General features: G+C 34.9%; 1 protein-coding gene and 1 long non-coding RNA gene across 2 annotated transcripts in view; both read right to left on the minus strand.

Moving 5' to 3' along the window:
* Positions 1-8,737, minus strand: part of LOC143082259 (uncharacterized) — an 80,244-nt gene extending 71,507 nt beyond the window's left edge. The window contains exons 1-2 of the mRNA XM_076257858.1: positions 8,686-8,737; positions 6,932-7,040 (exon numbers count right to left, since the gene is read on the minus strand). The gene's annotated coding sequence lies outside the window, so the exon portion shown is untranslated. The remainder of the gene's footprint in view (positions 1-6,931; positions 7,041-8,685) is intronic.
* A 961-nt stretch (positions 8,738-9,698) lies between these two features.
* LOC143082260 (uncharacterized) overlaps positions 9,699-18,290 on the minus strand; it is a 40,551-nt gene continuing 31,959 nt past the window's right edge. The window contains exons 2-4 of the long non-coding RNA XR_012980332.1: positions 12,734-12,916; positions 11,138-11,217; positions 9,699-9,874 (exon numbers count right to left, since the gene is read on the minus strand). This is a non-coding gene — a long non-coding RNA (uncharacterized LOC143082260). The remainder of the gene's footprint in view (positions 9,875-11,137; positions 11,218-12,733; positions 12,917-18,290) is intronic.

An 18,290-nucleotide genomic window follows, 5' to 3' on the forward strand; every position in this document is an offset into this window, starting at 1 on the left:
GGTCTGGAGCTGGCATGTCAGTTAACTGCTAGTAGTCTGTTGTTTTTATGTATTATTGTCATTTTATTTATTTTCTTTTGTTACATCTTTTGACATCAGACTCGGACTTCTCTTGAACTGAATTTTAATGTGCGTATTGTTATTCTTTTACTTTTCTACATTGGCTAGAGGTATAGGGGGAGGGTTGAGATCTCATAAACATGTTTAACCCCGCCGCAATTTTGCGCCTGTCCCAAGTCAGGAGCCTCTGGCCTTTGTTAGTCTTGTATGATTTTAAATTTTAGTTTCTTGTGTATAATTCGGAGTTTAGTATGACGTCCATTATCACTGTACTATTATGCATATTTTAGGGGCCAGCTGAAGGACACCTACGGGTGCGGGAATTCTCGCTACATTGAAGACCCATTGGTTGCCTTCGGCTGTTGTTTGCTCTATGGTCGGGTGGTTGTCGCTTTGACATATTCACCATTTCCTTTCTCAATTTTATTTAGAATGAACATATGGTCAGATGGTCGTGCTAAGAATAAGATGTATGTTGTTTAATTCGATTACGGACCTGCGAATTCGCGGATATATGGTCTTGTCTCGATAACGATCCCCATAACATTATTTTGACTCCTTACTTATACTATTTCGACTTAAAGTATCAATTTTAAATTGTAGATTTTTCTTTTAAATTCCACCTAGTAGGTACATTCTAGTTTTTAAAAAGTTTATCTTTTCAATACATGCAAAATCTAAAGAAAATAAATAAGGATACATGTGATGTCAAATTTGTTAAAATCGCCTTTTCTTAATTCGTAACTAAGAATGATCATAACCAGAGCTGTTAAAATGAATTCTCCACTTTTGAGAATTTATATTGTTATTAAACTTAACAGCTTATAATTAGTTGCCTCTTGGTTGATTTTATACATTATATTTTAAGTAACAGTGACTGGTCATTTCATTTTGCAATGGGTTTTTATTTCGATTCGTTCCAATTTTCTTTCCTTTCGCACTTTACAGGTATCCCTCTCTTCACCTCTTTTAGTTTTATCATTTAGTGAAATCAACTTCACAAATATATCATATAATATATTCATATAACAAAAGACACGTTTAAAACTATTGACTTGTCTTATTAGGTCCTATTTAATAAAGAGTTACGACCATCACAATTTTAAGTTACGACCATCCTGAACATTTTTGTTTTTTTAGTTACGACCATCATGCTCGAATTATTGAATGAACATTTTACGAAAATTGGAATGTTTTTATGTATCAAATTTTGTTTCAATATCAACGCACTGACGATTAGTATGTATATGAGACAAGCGGTTTTACTGAAACATTTTTTTACTGCACGAAAATCGGAAAAGAAAAATGTATCCCTAGAGTTGTCTCCCATCTTCGGATGGTCGTAACTTTAAGTTACGACCATCCGCTTACCACCAGTGGCGAGAGAACGTTCTGTGCTGGAAATTCGGTCCTGACGGGTGCTGGTGATCAATGAAAAAATGTAAACAAAGACGAAAATGATGATTTTTGACGTTTTCACTCATAAAAAATGGAAGAAAGCAGTTGAGATTTTTCAATTTTGTGTCTTATGGGTTCATATGTAAACTATTAAAAAGTTGACCCTCTAAACTGTTTCAGTAAGCGTAACACAAAAGTGCTCATTTTCAGAAAATCTAGAACTAAAAAAATAAAACAAAATGGCTCATAGAGTCAGCTTTCCATACCGCAATCCACAAGGCAAAACTATTTTGTGAAAAAACATTGCAATTTATTAAAATTTAGCATTTTCTCAATTTATTCATGTCCCGATACTGTGCTGGTGGGTCCTGTCATTGTGCTGGTGGGTCCTGATACGGTGCTGGTGGGTCCTGATACGGTGCTGGTGATCTTGGATAAGAAGTTGGTCATATTTGTAACAAATGTTACAAAATCAATAAAATTGGACAGATAATTGTTGTCAATAGGATCTATGACTCCTATTTTAGCTCTTGTGCATCCATTTGGCTGTTTAATATGTGTTTTCAAATGATCGTAACTTGTATTACATAATTACATAAAAGGGCAACATCTTTCGTCCAATATCAGATAACAATATATAGTATCTAAAATAAGAACAGTTTTATTAAGATATTAAATGCCCCTTACATTGATGCTTCAACAATGATCAAAGCCCATGCCGCATAGACATGTTTGTCAGCGCTCCGCATACCCCTCCCCACTTCTACCCAACCAACCCTCCTCATTTCCTCCTTCATTGTTACAGTGGTGTACCAACACAACAATTTATCACATAAAATAATAACACAAAGACACACATTATTGAACAACGAATGCTCGCAGGTACTGAAAGCTAGTTCAAAGCCGCATTTTCAACTAATAGATAAACCATGTTCTCATATACAAATTGAAAAATTCCAATCGTGTCGATTAAAAATGTCTCAAAACTTAAGTTCAGATTTTAATGTTTGATGAAGCAGAACTTTAAAAATGTGCAATAAATCTTGTGCTCACAACAGTTATTGTCATAATTATGTATACACAAGACTTATAAAGGAATTAAGAAGGTACCAAGAAATATTTTACAGTTCAATTTAATGATCATGAATGGAAGGAAATGGTACGGAAGTTTACATAGGACAAAAAGAAATGGATAGTATTTTTTGGCGAAAGACTTAAACGCTTCTTTGCATTATATAGTACAACTCTTCTATAAAAGCATGCAAAAAAAAAATTTTGATTGACTTGCTTGCTATGTTTGCTTGGATATTTTGAGGTAGGCGGAGTTTCAATACATACTGGGATTTGATTGGACAAATATAAACTGACAGGCATTATAGTTAATGTTTATTGTCCAAACAAATTCTAGTATATAGTAAACAGACTACTTACCTGTCGTTTACAAACATCCAAACAATCATAGCAAGCAATTTGATCAATGGTTTGCTTTGCATATATTTATAGAAGAGCTGTAAATTCTAAAAAAAATTCTTGTCGTAGATGGTTAAATCCTCAACAAAATCTCAATAACTTTGTTGGAACGAATAAAGGTTTTAAATCAAATTTTCGTGGACTTTTTAGCTTCCACCCTGACGAGGCATGTTAGCTGTTCGTATGGTGTTGCACCTGACGCACGGAAACTTTCACATTTTCACCTTCTTTTCTGAAATATTTTTCCCAGCTCATACTTGACAGGATGTTATCCTAGTAAAAGGTGTAACCAATGAATTGAACACAAGTTAAAAATTCCACAATACTTTATAATTCATTTTATGTGTCAATTTGTTCGAAAAAAGTCGAAAAGAATAGAGTTCTTTTAATGTCATGATTATCTGTCGCTTTCTAGATCTATGCTTAGCATTTATTTCAGATGACATGGACTCCTCACCCTGGTGACCCTGCTGACTTCATAACTTTATCCGTATACATATATTAATAGATAAACAAAAGGCTGCAACTGGTATTTTTGTATTTAAAATGATTTGTTGTTACGAGAATATTTGTGGTGAATGGAAACTGTGAGGGTCAAAATCTTAAATTTTTTATAAATGTTGCTGGACCCAGTTTCGTTATCTTATCTGAATTTTCTGAAATGTGCAAGGTAGATAGACATTGGCCTTTTAATTTTTTTTACTCTGTAAGTTTTGCCCTAATTGCTTGAACTTTTTCAATATTAAAGCCGATTTCAATGAGTGTGTAGACAAAGGGAATATCTTTGGTTATCTTGCTTGCTGAACAGAAAAGTCACTGTTAGGTTATGTAAACTACCCTACTTTAAGAGTAGACTAGTCCGACAAATGACACATCTTTCTGTCTGTAGGACCAGGCTACTTCGAAAGGAGGGTAGTATACAATGACTTCACGGTTTAGCTAACAAGCAAGCTAACCAAAGATATTACCTTTGCCTACATACTCAATGGAATCGGCTGTAACTAAAAACTCGAATACATTTTAACAGACAGTGGTCATGTTTGTTGATGAATATTGTTTTTCCTAGATTCACTCTTGAACAATCATTTGGTAACATTTGGTCAAGTAATTTCAGAAAAGATCTTTTTGTTATTGCGGACGCCAAGACAATACATGAACCTCACACGACCCCTCGACACAGGTGAGCTTATATATCATCTTATAGCGATTCGGGTTGATAACCAGTTGAAATTAAACCAGTTTTTTGTGTGTGTAGATTTGTATTGTTTTAAACTGTTATGACCTTTTAAAGTTAAATGTAGGTGTTTAATCTAAGAATTTCTTTTTTAAACTTATATACTTGTTTTATACTCAATTGGTAGTATGAAGCTAGGAGATATTTTAATTTTTGAAATTGAAGGCACAATTAACAAAGCAAACGGTAGTTTCAAATACTTTTAAATAGATCTTTAAGGATAATGTACCCTTGTGTTGATCCCATGCTAAACATAACAAAAATCTCTGTACAAAGGTTATCTCGTCTTCATTCTCTGACATATTCTAGTCTGCCCTTTCATAAAATAGTGATTTTTTTAGTGTTCTATCGAACTTTCGAAAAAATATACCTGATAACCGTTCAGACAAAAAAATTATGTTGAAAAAATCTTACAGATACAGCAAGTGATTCTTAATAGCTATAAGATACATTTTTCTTTCAAAATACAACTTTTTAATCTTAAGAGAAACTATGCCAAGCTTAAAACTTTCACTGTAATCTCGCTCTAACTTATCCCCCCCCCCAAAAAAAAACAAAAAACAACATAACAAACAACAACCAAACAAAAAAACCCTACTATTGTCATTCTTATAGTCAGCACTAAATTGTTCACAAACAAATGTGTTTTAAGCTGCTAAAGACATATGATTCAAACGCTCAGAAAGTCCTTTGTTCTATATTTTTGCTGTAAAAGTAGAAATATTATACGATAAGGAACATGTGTACTAAGTTTCAAGTTGATTGGACTTCAGCTTCATAAAAAAACTACCTTGACCAAAAACTTTAACCTGAAGCGGGACGAACGGACAATCGGACGGACCAACGGACAGACGAACGAACAGACGGACGGACGCACAGACCAGAAAACATAATGCCCCTCTTCTATCGTAGGTGGGGCATAAAAATAAGATTAATAGGTATATGCAGAAGACTTAAATGTCTTATAATGAACAAGAAAGGATTTTAAGCAAAGGTCAAAATCAAGAACATCAAATTGACCTTTGACCTTGACCGCAATTTTGAGGTCATAGGTCAGTGATTTCAAATCAAAAGACCCCCGGTCAATCACTTGTATGGTTGATGAGAAATACTGATTTCAAATACATAAGGGGAGAAAACCCTATAAGGTTAATCAAAACTCTTCAACTTAAATAGGTTGAAGCTGTGCCTTATTGTAAACAGTTATTTGGCAAATACATCATATCATTTACTGTTACAGTTTCTTTTGAATACTAGTAACGATAACAAGCAAAATTCCAAATTTATAACATGACCTTGAACTTTGACCTTGACCTCAATATCCTTCAAATGGACCAAGGATTTCATATCAAAATACTGTAGACCTCTACGACTTATAACGTATGAATTTATCCAACATATCGCCTATCTTAAATTTTCAAAGGGAAATAACTCTCATAAGATGTCTTTCGATCACTCCAGTCAAAATTAACCAAATCATTCGTAAGAGTAGACGAACAATTTGGTGAAAACAGTTTGTTAAAATCTTGTACGGTTTAAGCGATATAGCGATAACAAGAAAAAGGGGACGCCCGGAGATAACCCCTTTAAGATTAAGTGTTCGGTCACACAGGGTGTGTTTTGAAACCCCCATTACTGTACAACATTCATTGGCCAAAACTCCACTCGATATGTTGCAAGACAAAAAATCATCTCCGACGGCAGAAGAAAAAAAAATAAACAAAAATAACAAAAATAATCAGAAGAAAAACAAAAGGTCTTTCCACGAAAAGTGGAAAGACCTGATTAAAACTCAATTCTTCAGAAAACAATTAAAGGTCTTTCCACCTCGATAATAAGAAAGAAATAAAAAAAAAAAAACGATGTTAGAAAATGTCACTCCGCGTTGATGCAATGTGGTAAATCAAACTGATATTAAAAAAATAAGATTAATAGGTTTATGCAGAAGACTTAATTGTTTTAGAATGAACCAGAAAGAATTTTAAGCAAAGGTCAAAATCTAGAACGTCAAATTGACTTTGACCTTGACCGCAATTTTGAGGTCATAGGTCAGTGATTTCAAATCAAAAGACCCCACTTCAATCACTTGTATGGTAGTGGAAAAATACTGATTTCAAATACATAAGGGGAGAAAACTCCTATAAGGGTTAACCAAAACTCTTCGACAGTTAAATAGGTTGAAGTTGCGCCTTATTGTAAACAGTAATTTGGAAAACACATCATATCATTTACTGTAACAGTTTCTTTTGAATAACGATAACAAACCAAATTCAAAATTTATAACATGACCTTGACTTTTGACCTAGACCTCAATTTCCTTCAAATGAACAAAGGACTTCATATCAAAAGGCTGTAGGCCTCTACAACTTATAACGTATAAATTTATCCAACAAATTGCCTATCTTAAATTTTCAAAAGGAAATAACTACCATAAGATGTCTTTCGATCACTTCACTTAAAATTAACCAAATTATCCTGAAGAGTAGACTAACAGTTTGGTGAAAACAGTTTGTTAAAATCTTTTACGGTTTTAGGGATATAGCGATAACAAGAAAAAGGGGAGGCGGGAAGATAACTCCTAAAAGAATAAGTGTTCGGTCACAGAGGGTGAGTTTTGAAACCCCCATTACTGTACAACATTCATTGGCCAAAAATCCATTCGATATGTTGTAAGACAAAAAAGCATCTCAGACGGCAGAAAAAACAACAATCAAAAGAATAACAAAAGGTCTTTCCACGAAAAGTGGAAAGACCTAATTAGATACTTACGATAGCATGCGACAGCCAGGTTATCGTTGTGGGAGTAGTCATGATTTGTCGTATAGCATCCGGCAGGACAATTTAAAGGACCACATTTCCAGTCCAATAAATACGCTTTCTGTAAATACATTGAAAGGCTATTTAAATACTTATACATAAGATTGACTATTACTATTTATCAAAGATAAATAATTACAATTCAAATGTTTTGTCTGCTTAAAAAAGTCGTAAAAACAAGATTATGTAATATATAACTCCAAGAGGCAAAATTTTCGAGTTTAATATGGGTTGCAAATTGGCTGTTTGTTTTATGCCAAGTTAAATGGTTTGGCTGTTTGTTTTATACCAAGTTAAATAATTTGGCTTTATTCCAAGTTAAATGGTGGAGCTGTTTGTTTTATACCAAGTTAAATGGTTTGGCTGTTTGTTTTATGTCACATTTGACTAAACTTACCTCTCGGATTCGTTCATTCAAGAATTATTTCCAAACATTTTGATCTGAGCGTTCACAATGAAGGTAACACATCCAGGTCTGTACATCAAAAGCCTCAAAACATGGTAAAATCATTTTTTTATGTATATGTAGGAGGATTTTGAAAATGAATTTCTTTACGCAAGACAAGAGGAAAAATAGTATGTACCATTACATGCGGCAAATGTGGTCAAAACTTTCAACAACAGATGTAAATAATTTATCAATCAATTAATTAATCAAGCCTCCGGTCCGTCCCTCACCACACACACACACACACACACACACAGAGACACACATACATACACAGATACTATCAATGGTCGACCCTAACTATATTAGTTAAGAGGGATTTCTACATTTTGAAAGACAGTAACTAGAAGGATAAGCAGATTATTGGAGACATAGCAATACTTGGTACATGTTATAACGTGTTTTTTTGCCTAGTGCAGTTTTTCGTCATTTACATAATTGGTTGACAGATGGACAAGTGTATAGATGATCAAGTGAGTAATAGACAAAAACTGAAGCTGAGAGGGAGCTGGCAAACATAATGACTAGACGAAAAATGGGCCAAAATTATAAAGAATAGATTATAACTGAGTGATAAAATATAAATGATAGTGAATATCGGGCAAAAAATAAAGAATATGGTACAATGGTTAAATTGAAAAGAAAAGACAATTGAAGACCCCCTTCCCTTTCTTTTATAAATACGTCAGATCTGGCTGTGTTTGGTTCATAGACCTAGATGACTTCTTCCGAGGAACATCCCTCATTACAATCCTCGCCCAGTCCTCTCTTTACCCTGTGATGTAGGTGAAGACCCCGCCCCTTCCCTCTCCCCTTTCCATTTTACGTACGGATCTGGCTGTGTTTGGTTCATAGACCTAGATGACTTCTTCCCAGGAACATCCCTCATTACAATCCTCGCCCAGTCCTCTCTTTACCCTGTGATGTAGGTGAAGACCTCCCCCCTTCCCCCTCCCCTTTCCATTATACGTACGGATCTGGCTGTGTTTGGTTCATAGACCTAGATGACTTCTTCCCAGGAACATCCCTCATTACAATCCTCGCCCAGTCCTCTCTTTACCCTGTGATGTAGGTGAAGACCTCCCCCCTTCCCCCTCCCCTTTCCATTATACGTACGGATCTGGCTGTGTTTTGTTCATAGACGTCGATGACGTTTTCCAAGGAACAACCCTCATTACATTCCTAACCCAGTCCTCTCTTTCCCTGTGATGCAGGTGAAGACACCTCCCTCTCCCCCTCCCCCTTCCATTATACGTACGGATCTGGCTGTGTTTGGTTCATAGACCTCGATGACTTCTTCCCAGGAACATCCCTCATTACATTCCTCACCCAGACCTCTATCCTGTGATGTAGGTGAAGACCCTCGCCTTCCCCCTCCCCTTTCAATTATACGTACGGATCTGGCTGTGTTTGGTTCATATACCTCGACGACTTCTTCCCAGGAACATCCCTCATTACAATCCTCGCCCAGTCCTCTCTTTACCCTGTGATGTAGGTTAAGGTCCCCTGCCCTTCCCCTTCTCCTTTCAATTATACTTACGGATCTGGATGTGTTTGGTTTATAGACCTCGATGACATCTGATGACATCTTCCTAGGAACATCCCTCAATTACAATCCTCACCCAGTCCTCTCTTTACCCTGTGATGTAGGTGTAGATCCCGCCCCTCCACCCTCCCCTTTCCATTATACGTACGGATCTGACTGTTTTTAGTTCATAGACCTCGATGACTTCTCCCCAGGAACATCCCTCATTACAATCCTCACCCAGTCCTCTCTTAACACTGTCATATAGGAGAAGACCCCGCCCCTTCCCCCTCCCCTTTCCATTATACGTACGGATCTGGCTGTGTTTGGTACATAGACCTCGATGACTTCTTCCCAGGAACATCCCTCATAACATTCCTCACCCAATCCTCTCTGTCCTTGTGATGTAGGTGATGACCCCGCCCCTTCCCCTCCCCTTTCCATTATACGTACGGATCTGGCTGTGTTTGGTACATAGACCTCGATGACTTCTTCCCAGGAACATCCCTCATAACATTCCTCACCCAATCCTCTCTTTCTTGTGATGTAGGTGATGACCCCCACCCCTCCCCTCCCTTTTCCATTATACGTACGGATCTGGCAGTGTTTGGTTCATAGACCTCGATGCCGGACTTCTTTCCAGAAACATCACTCATGACACTCTTCACCCAGTCCTCTCTTTACCCTGTGATGTAGTAGAAGACCCCTACCCTTCCCCCTACCCTTTCCATTATACTTACGGATCTGGCTGTGTTTGGTTCATAGACCTCGATGACTTCTTCCCAGTCACATCCCTCACGACACTCTTCACCCAGTCCTCTCTTTACCCTGTGATGTAGGAAACCTAAAGCTTCTTTTTTCTCCATTAGTATTCCAGGATGTGTCGCTCTTTTAAACCTCTGCTTCAGAGCTTCGTTGAAATCTAAAATGTTTTGTATTTTTAAATCATTCAAATGCAAATTCACGTTTTGTTGCGCTGAAGATTGAAGTTGGAATGATAGTAGGAAGGCAATTTCAACAAACCGAAAGTAAAGACGTACAGATATACGGATATAAATTTCACTTCTCCCCTGTTACTATCATGTTGGCTATACATTTTGTATGCATTGCTTATTTAATTATGGACGTCAAGTTGGTTACCTATTCCCTATTCCTATATTCGGGAATAGGGAATAGGGAATAGGTAACGAATAGGGAATAGGGAATAGGTAACCAACTTGAGGTCCATTATTTAATCGGGTAACACGATTTAATTTGGCGTTTTATGATATATAATATGTCATTGACTTTAATTTACTGACATGTACATCATATTTTTTAAGAGAAAGCCATCTAAATGCGACTCAGTTTCACCCTCAGATATTCTACTTAAGGAATGATTGTAATATTGTTTGTGTCTATAAAGAAATAACATAAAAATGTGGTACAAACTGAATAACCTGCGTAGCCAATGAAAAACTAGCTTGTTATATGCTCAGTATAAATTGGTACTGTTCAAACAGTCCTTTTATATTTTTAAATCCCCTAGTTGCATCTATTATTATACTATGCTGTATAACAGATGGTGCAGTCTCGTTTTGAGTGGCATTGAAAGTTACAATGTGTTTAGACTTTTATAATTTGAAGTTATAATTTAGACTTCAAAATGCAGGGTTTTCCCTTATTTTAGACTTGAGAACGTTAATGTCCATGATTCCGGAACTTCAAAATATTAATGTTCTTCTTGTTAATTACGGACTTTTGAAGAAGTAAAATTCGTTGAGTTCATACTAATGAAGGACAAATATCATTTGAAAGAGTTTTAACCTATGATTTTTGTACCCAAAGACAAAATTGTTACCTGACTGATACAAATATATGTGAGACAAATATCCCAGGAATGTGGATGAATGTTTTATGTCTTTTATAGGAAATGAATATGTAGTCTTACAATCAGTATCATACATATATATTCAAAACTATATTTTACATTGATATATAAAATTACTTTCTTAAAAAAATAAAATCAACACGTTATAAATTTCAAGCGCATTTTGAAATTGCCTTCATAAATGTAAGAAACACTCAAAGCGGAATATTTGAAATCTATGGATATATATATAAGAAACCAAAACATTTAAAGAGCTATATGACAAAAAAGAACAAAGCCAACGTTTCTAAAATGCAACGAAAAGTATTAATTTACCATTTGAAGCTTTCCCCAGATAAACAAACATTGTAAGCATAAGCCATCGGTGTGTGACCATCTTCTGTTGTCCCAGGAATCTGTAATAAAACAATGCATATAGTATTGACCGACAGATTGAGAATTCAAATCCTAATAGAAAAACTGATGGCGATTAATTTCCATTGTAGAAGAAGGAAGATGATATATGTATAACGTGAATATAATCTATGATAAACCTAAGGGCCATAATAACTTGGGACATCTTTGGTTAAAAGACATAGCCTAGAATGGTAAATCGATAACTATAAAGTCTATATGGCTAACAATAGTTAAAAAGTGGATCGCCCTCCATTTTAGATCTTGTTCTAACATATATTATACGTTTTATAAAATTCTGACAAGACTTATTGCCGTGAGAGCCCCAACGAGGCTATTTTCCATAATATTTCTTTTAAAAAAATTATCCGAGATATTGCTGATATATCAAGGTACAGTTTATGTTTTATAAAAATCTGGCAAGAATTGTACCTGTGAGAACGTTAACATGGCTGGACGAACGGACAGATGTGTGGATGAACACAAGGACAAACGGTCGGACATAGACGACCTGATACATGGTCAGACAGACAAACGGACAGACGGACGGACGCGCGATATTTCTAAATTCCCTGTAACGCGCTTCGCGGGGGACAACAAACACACAGCAATACACATAGTAGAACTCAAGTTGGATGTCAGAATTTGTAACAAAAGGAACATTTGGTCGGGTTGTTGTCTCTTTGACACATTCCCCATTTCCATTCTCAATTTTATAGCAAAAAGGCAATGATACATACATTAACGAAGGACTACAGCAGTTATTGCGTCAACATGCCAGCTCGAGACCTCAGCATGATGTATGCGAAGATAAGTATACTCTTGGCTATCATAATTCAAAAAAATATCTTGTGAAGCCCTTTAAGACGGACTATAACTTGTGAAAACCGAAGAGAAAAATGTCTTGCATACATCTTAAATTTAAAGAACAGTAACTTATTACCAGAATATAGTCCATTTAGTTTTATATTTACACTTTTGCATGGGAGTTATTTTGTTTGTTTTATGTACTACTTTCCAGTATGTTTTTTTACCATGTCCGATTTTTTTGGTGTTACATATTCTAAAAATCTATCCAAATTATTTTTGCAAAGAATTTCGCTCAAACTGGTGCTAGGGCCGTTTTTAACTTGCAGAGAGGTGCTTTTTTTTGGTTTGTTTTGTTTTTTGCTCCGCATTGAAGGCTATTGTGACTTCGAGATGAATCATCAATACAAGCGTTTTTATATTCCTTGCTTTCTATTTGTTATTTGCTGTCCATAAGAAATGTGTATTCGCAAAATGAATAAACAGTGGGGCACATACACTTATTTTTCTTGTAAAACGCCGGTTAATAATAACGATAATGATAATGATAATGATAATGATAATGAAAATGATAATGATTAATAATAATGATAATAATCATAATGATAATAATGATAATTATGATAATAATGATAATAATGGTAATAAAAATAATAATAAAAGTTGATGATGGTGAGATTATTGTAATAAACCCGAAAGTAAAAATCTTACCTTTATAATTTAACAGTTGACAGTGGGTTTTCTTCGGTCCAATAATTTGGAAAACCCGTTGAACGGTCTGGTAATAAGTTTAACCACACTTAGCTAACCACTCAATCATACGAAATTGAATCAAACAGAACAGACGCTATTTGGTTTTCCAAATTTAAAAGCTGATAAATAACCAGACCACATCTACAAAATGATGATGCAAATTGTGAAAAATATTTAAATATGAAAAGAAAAACCATTTTATATGACATTTTTTTCAGAGCAAAATCATTGATTTCATCTATCGAAATCAAAAGAATTATTTTCATTAAGACCTTATGTCAAAAGAAAAATGTAATACAAGAAATGTTTGGTTGTATCTAGCACTTTTTTCTCAGAAGTTTTAATTCGTTGAATGTTTAAAGAACTGCCATTATTATCTCATTAATTTCCTTTTAATAGAGATTATAGAAATTAAAAATGACTTTCATGTTCTTCTCAGTTATTGCATGTTTCAATAAATGAGAACAAAAGTCCTTATAATTATGTGGTAGTGCTGGGCAATCGAATCACAACAGCGTCAAACAATACACTTATAAATAAGATTGATTTGCCTTCGCGCTAGTGCTTTATAATTTCGACAGAAAGTGTCGACCTGGTAATAATAATAATATACTAGTGTTAAAATAATGCGTCTTCAAATATAACAAAAGAGTCAAAAGATGACATCAATTGACATACGTAACAGTCATATTAAGTCGAATGAAATCTGATAATACCATGACAAAAATTGACATTGTACCTATTAAGTAAAAGTAGCAGCGGAAATCTTACATGTTTTCTTAGAGACGAAACAGTTTGTATTTTTATTATTTGACATTATGAATGTCTTTCAACATAAGTAATTATATTTAACACGTCCACAGTATACATCAACAGATGAAGCATAACTGCAAAAGGTAAAATGTACAAAAACGTCGCGATGCGACGTCCTCCGGTCATCAAAAATGAGAAAATAAACTGTTATCCCCGGCTTAGTATATATCTAGGATTTTGATTGGTTAACGCACGTCGTTAAAAAAACCCATAGTCCCTGGGTGTTGCTTTCCTGGTTCCCGGTTCCATGTATTAACTATTAGCCATACTCTCTCATGAGATATATATGTGTAACATACTGAATATTGCGATCGGGGACCAGTCTAGGGTGTTGCTAACCCATATCCCCGGACGTTGCTAACCATTATACGGGGGAACTTCACGCAAGTTTTCCTTAGTTCCATGATTGCTCCTTGTGAAATATTGAATTCTGTAGATTATCCATGATGTTTGTAATGAAATATTTAATTCATTAACGATTTTGTTCTATTATGCCGATCATTTACACTCATTTCATTAAATGCATCACTTGACTGCCACATTTTCAAGGAATGGGACTACTGACCTAGCTATGCAAATGACCCACGTTGACGTCACACCATATATGGCGTAACGCTCACAACATTGAGCGCCAAAGACTCAATCCAGTTTCTCTGTCTCCGTATTAAAAACGTCTTATATTTGACTACATGTAGGGTTCTACCAAAGGTAGTACCCTACACCCCGTAAAAAATATGTAAAACTTCCAAATTTCAATTACATTTTTTAGATAATGAAAACCATATTGTTTTCACGTTACACTTTGTACCCGAATTTCCATAATTCTCACCCGATTCGGACTAAGACCGGGGATAAATTCGTTATCTACGTTCATATCCGTAGATATGGACGTAGATAACTTATATTATAATCCTTTTTTTCTTAAGAAATGAATAGTAACTATAGATTATTGTCCAGTTGTTCTATATATTTGTAGAAATAAAACAAATTATCCGTAATTCGATTTTTAAGGCTGCGAATTTAAGCATGAATGCAATTTTGATACTCCTTATTTCAGAATGCATGGACCGTTTAGAGGTCTATTCAAACCAATTTTTTTATGATTCAGTATAGATTCAAAAATTAAATTTGGTGGAACCATAAAGTGAATAATGATACATCTACAAAATAAACATAGAATTGGCACTTTTGTCTGGATCATAAATAAACGTAGGTGAAAAAAAACTGTCAAAATAGGTGCACTCTGGGTACTATCAAGTTACATATAATACTAAAGATTTAGCAATGCAAACCCAATAAAAACCGAAGTGAACTCGACCGCCCCTGAACGGTTAGCAGTTCCTGATCCACTTGTAGCATCCGTCGTGTTGCTTGTGTAAGTAAGTTAACCAGGTGACATGTCTCATTCAATACTTGTTTGTTGAATGTTTAAGACTGCCGAATCTATAATTTTGTTACATAATATTTGTTCGTGCGGTAAAAATTATGAGCAGTAATAGATAAATTTAAGAATTAAATCCGCCAAATGGCCTTACAATCGTTGAATTGGTTTATGAATTAAATGGATATTAACAGTACAAGGTTTGGTATGAAGTTTTCAGTACGTTTACTGCGTTCCAACGGTACACCCCATCTACAGTTTAATCAGACAAGGTTTGGTATAAAGACTGGAGTACGTGTACTGCGTTCCAACGTACATCCCGTCTACAGTTCAATCAGACAAGGTTTGGTATAAGTTTCGAGTACGTTTATTGCGTTCCAACGTACACACCATCTACAGTTCAATCAGATAAGGTTTGGTATAAAGTTTAGAGAACGTTTATTGCGTTCCAACGTACATCCCGTCTACAGTACAATCAGACAAGGTTTGGTATACAGTTTGGAGTACGTTTATTGCGTTCCAACGTACATCACGTCTACAGTTCAATCAGACAAGGTTTGGTATACAGTTTGGAGTACGTTTATTGCGTTCCAACGTAAATCCTATCTACAGTTCATCAGACAAGGTTTGGTGTAAAGTTTTGAGTACGTTTATTGCGTTCCAACGTACACCTCATCTACAGTTCAATCAGACAATGTTTTGTATAAAGTTTTGAGTACATTTATTACGTTCAATTGTACACAACGTCTACAGTACAATCGGACGCAATAAAAGTTTGGTATAAAAAGAAACTTTTTTTCTCACTAGTTCATTAATTGATTAGTTTTCTCCTCAGAAACAAAGATAACTTTTCAGATCTAGGGGACTGGGATTATCTTCAGTGAACATGTTCACAGTTCTAGTTTGTGTAAAGGGGAAATGAAATATATACATATATTAGCATGTTTATTTTCAAAATAGAATCAAAACTTGGAAAAAATGTTCAGCTGCAACATGTGAGCTTTTTGCATTTTATTGAAGAAATCACAAATCGCCATTGCCAGGTATAGACATGCATGTAAACTTTGTACGGTGACCTATAGTTGTTAATGTCTGTGTCATTTTGGACTCTTGTGGACAGTAGTCTCATTGGCAATCATACCACATGTTTTTTTTTTATATTTAAAAGTCAGCATTGACCTTATCAGGGAGAAATCATTTAACTTCAAGGGGAATGGTTTGTTATCTGCGTCTGTTAGGTTTTTTTCTCTCGCGCATTTAGTTTTTCGACGCTATCAATCACATTAGTGTATATCTGAACTTGTTCGGTTCTCTCCTGTATGTAACAACGTATATGATTACAACGAAAGAAATCTCGGTATCACTGAAACATTATTAATTTACACCAAGGTTTTCGAAATCAAAAACTATAGTCAACACATTTACTAAATTGTATCATCGGTACAAGGACGTTATTCGGAAATATAAGTCAACATGCAGACATCTTATACGTTTATGTATTTTACATCCAATACTTTATGGTAATACTCTTTACAAAGCACAACATTGTCGGCATTCACAACAAAAGCTAACCAAACCATAAGCTTAAAATAGACTTATTCGGAAAGGACATAGTAACGATACTGTTGTTAGGTCATTAAGGATTGAATGCATATTTAGTTGTTGTCTCTTTGACACATTCCCCATTTCCATTCTCAATTTTATTTATTAGGTATTATTATTGATTCACTCATATGGTCTTTGCATCGGAAATAAACACATTTATTCTAAAACCAGTTGTTGGCATGATACAGGTTATAGATATAGAAAGATGTGGTATGAATGCCAATGAGACAACTCTCTATCCAAATAACAATTTATAAAAGTAAACCATTATAGATCAATGTACGGCCTTCAACACGGAGCCTATGTTCTTCTCATATATTTTATGATGGTATAATACTAATATAAACCCCTAACGGGAGGGATAGTACTAAATTGTCACTTGATGAAGACATTATCTTTTCAATCAGTTTGATTGAGGTCTGGAGCTGGCATTACAGTACTCCTAACAGACTTTTGTAAACTTTTGTGTGTAACAATGTCATTTTGTTTAGTTTCTTTTGTTACCTGTTCTAACATCGGACTGGGACTTCTTTTAAACAGAGCTTTACTGTGCGTAATGGTATGTGTTTCTTTATTCTACAATTATGGATAGAGGTATAGGTTTTTTTTTTAGATCTCACGAAACATGTTCAACCCCGCCGCATTTTTTCGCCTGTCCCAAGTCAGAAACCTCTGGCCTTTGTTTGTCTTTTATAATTTTTTTTAAATTTAGTTCATATATATATATATGTTTAAGAGTATAGTGTAACGTTCATTTTCACTAAACTAGTAAACACTTTTATTTTGGGGCCAGCTGTGAACCATCCCGGGTGCGGGATTTTCTGCCTGCGTTAAAGTTTCGTTGGTGGCTTTCGTCTGTTTTCTGCTCTTTGGTCGGCTTGTTGTCTTTTTGACATATTCCCCATTTTCATTCTCAATTTTATTAACACTGGCATGGTGAAATCTTGATTAAATTTTTTTTGGTCATCAGATCGACCAATTTTTTTCTCTTATCAAAACGGGGATCAATATATTTTTTTGGAAAAAAACCATAACCCCTCCTTGAAGTTGAATGGTCGTTCACTAACCGGAATTTCCAGTGAAAATATCGCAATGTAGTAACCGGCACATTTCCGGACTGCACAATCAAATAGGGCCTTTTTCGTATCACTTATTTATGTCAAACTCCGTTCAGTAGGTTCAGTGTGATACGAAAAAAATCACCTCATGCGGGATATAGAAAACTGGCCATAACTTTTATAAGCATACCTCTCCCCAAACAAAATATTGTATCGACTGATTATAGATATTTCTTAAGATTTTTAATCTTTTTGATTTAAATTATATAAATCATTATTTTTCAAAAAAACAATAGATATTCCTAAACGTTTAAATTTCATGTTACAATTCATTTATCATTCTTTTTAACACTGTTGGAGTACCAGTCATTAAAGTTAATAAAGCATCTCATTCTGAGATAACTCGTTAAACTAACAATAATTACCGTTAGTAACCATCAAAGTTAACAAAATAGCAAAGAATTACATTAAGGTAAAATATGAAAAAAAATATTATGAAGACTGACTCAATGCTCAATCTAAATTCCAGGCAGATAGACAAATGAAATATGAAACAAACAAAAACAAAAACAAATAAAAAATCCTTTCGAACAATCGTGCACTGTACGCCAAATAACATTGCAGTGGGAAATTAGTTATCGCCCTGGCGAAGATGGTA

The sequence above is a fragment of the Mytilus galloprovincialis genome, chromosome 7, assembly GCF_965363235.1.
Source record: "Mytilus galloprovincialis chromosome 7, xbMytGall1.hap1.1, whole genome shotgun sequence".
Taxonomy (NCBI): domain Eukaryota; kingdom Metazoa; phylum Mollusca; class Bivalvia; order Mytilida; family Mytilidae; genus Mytilus; species Mytilus galloprovincialis.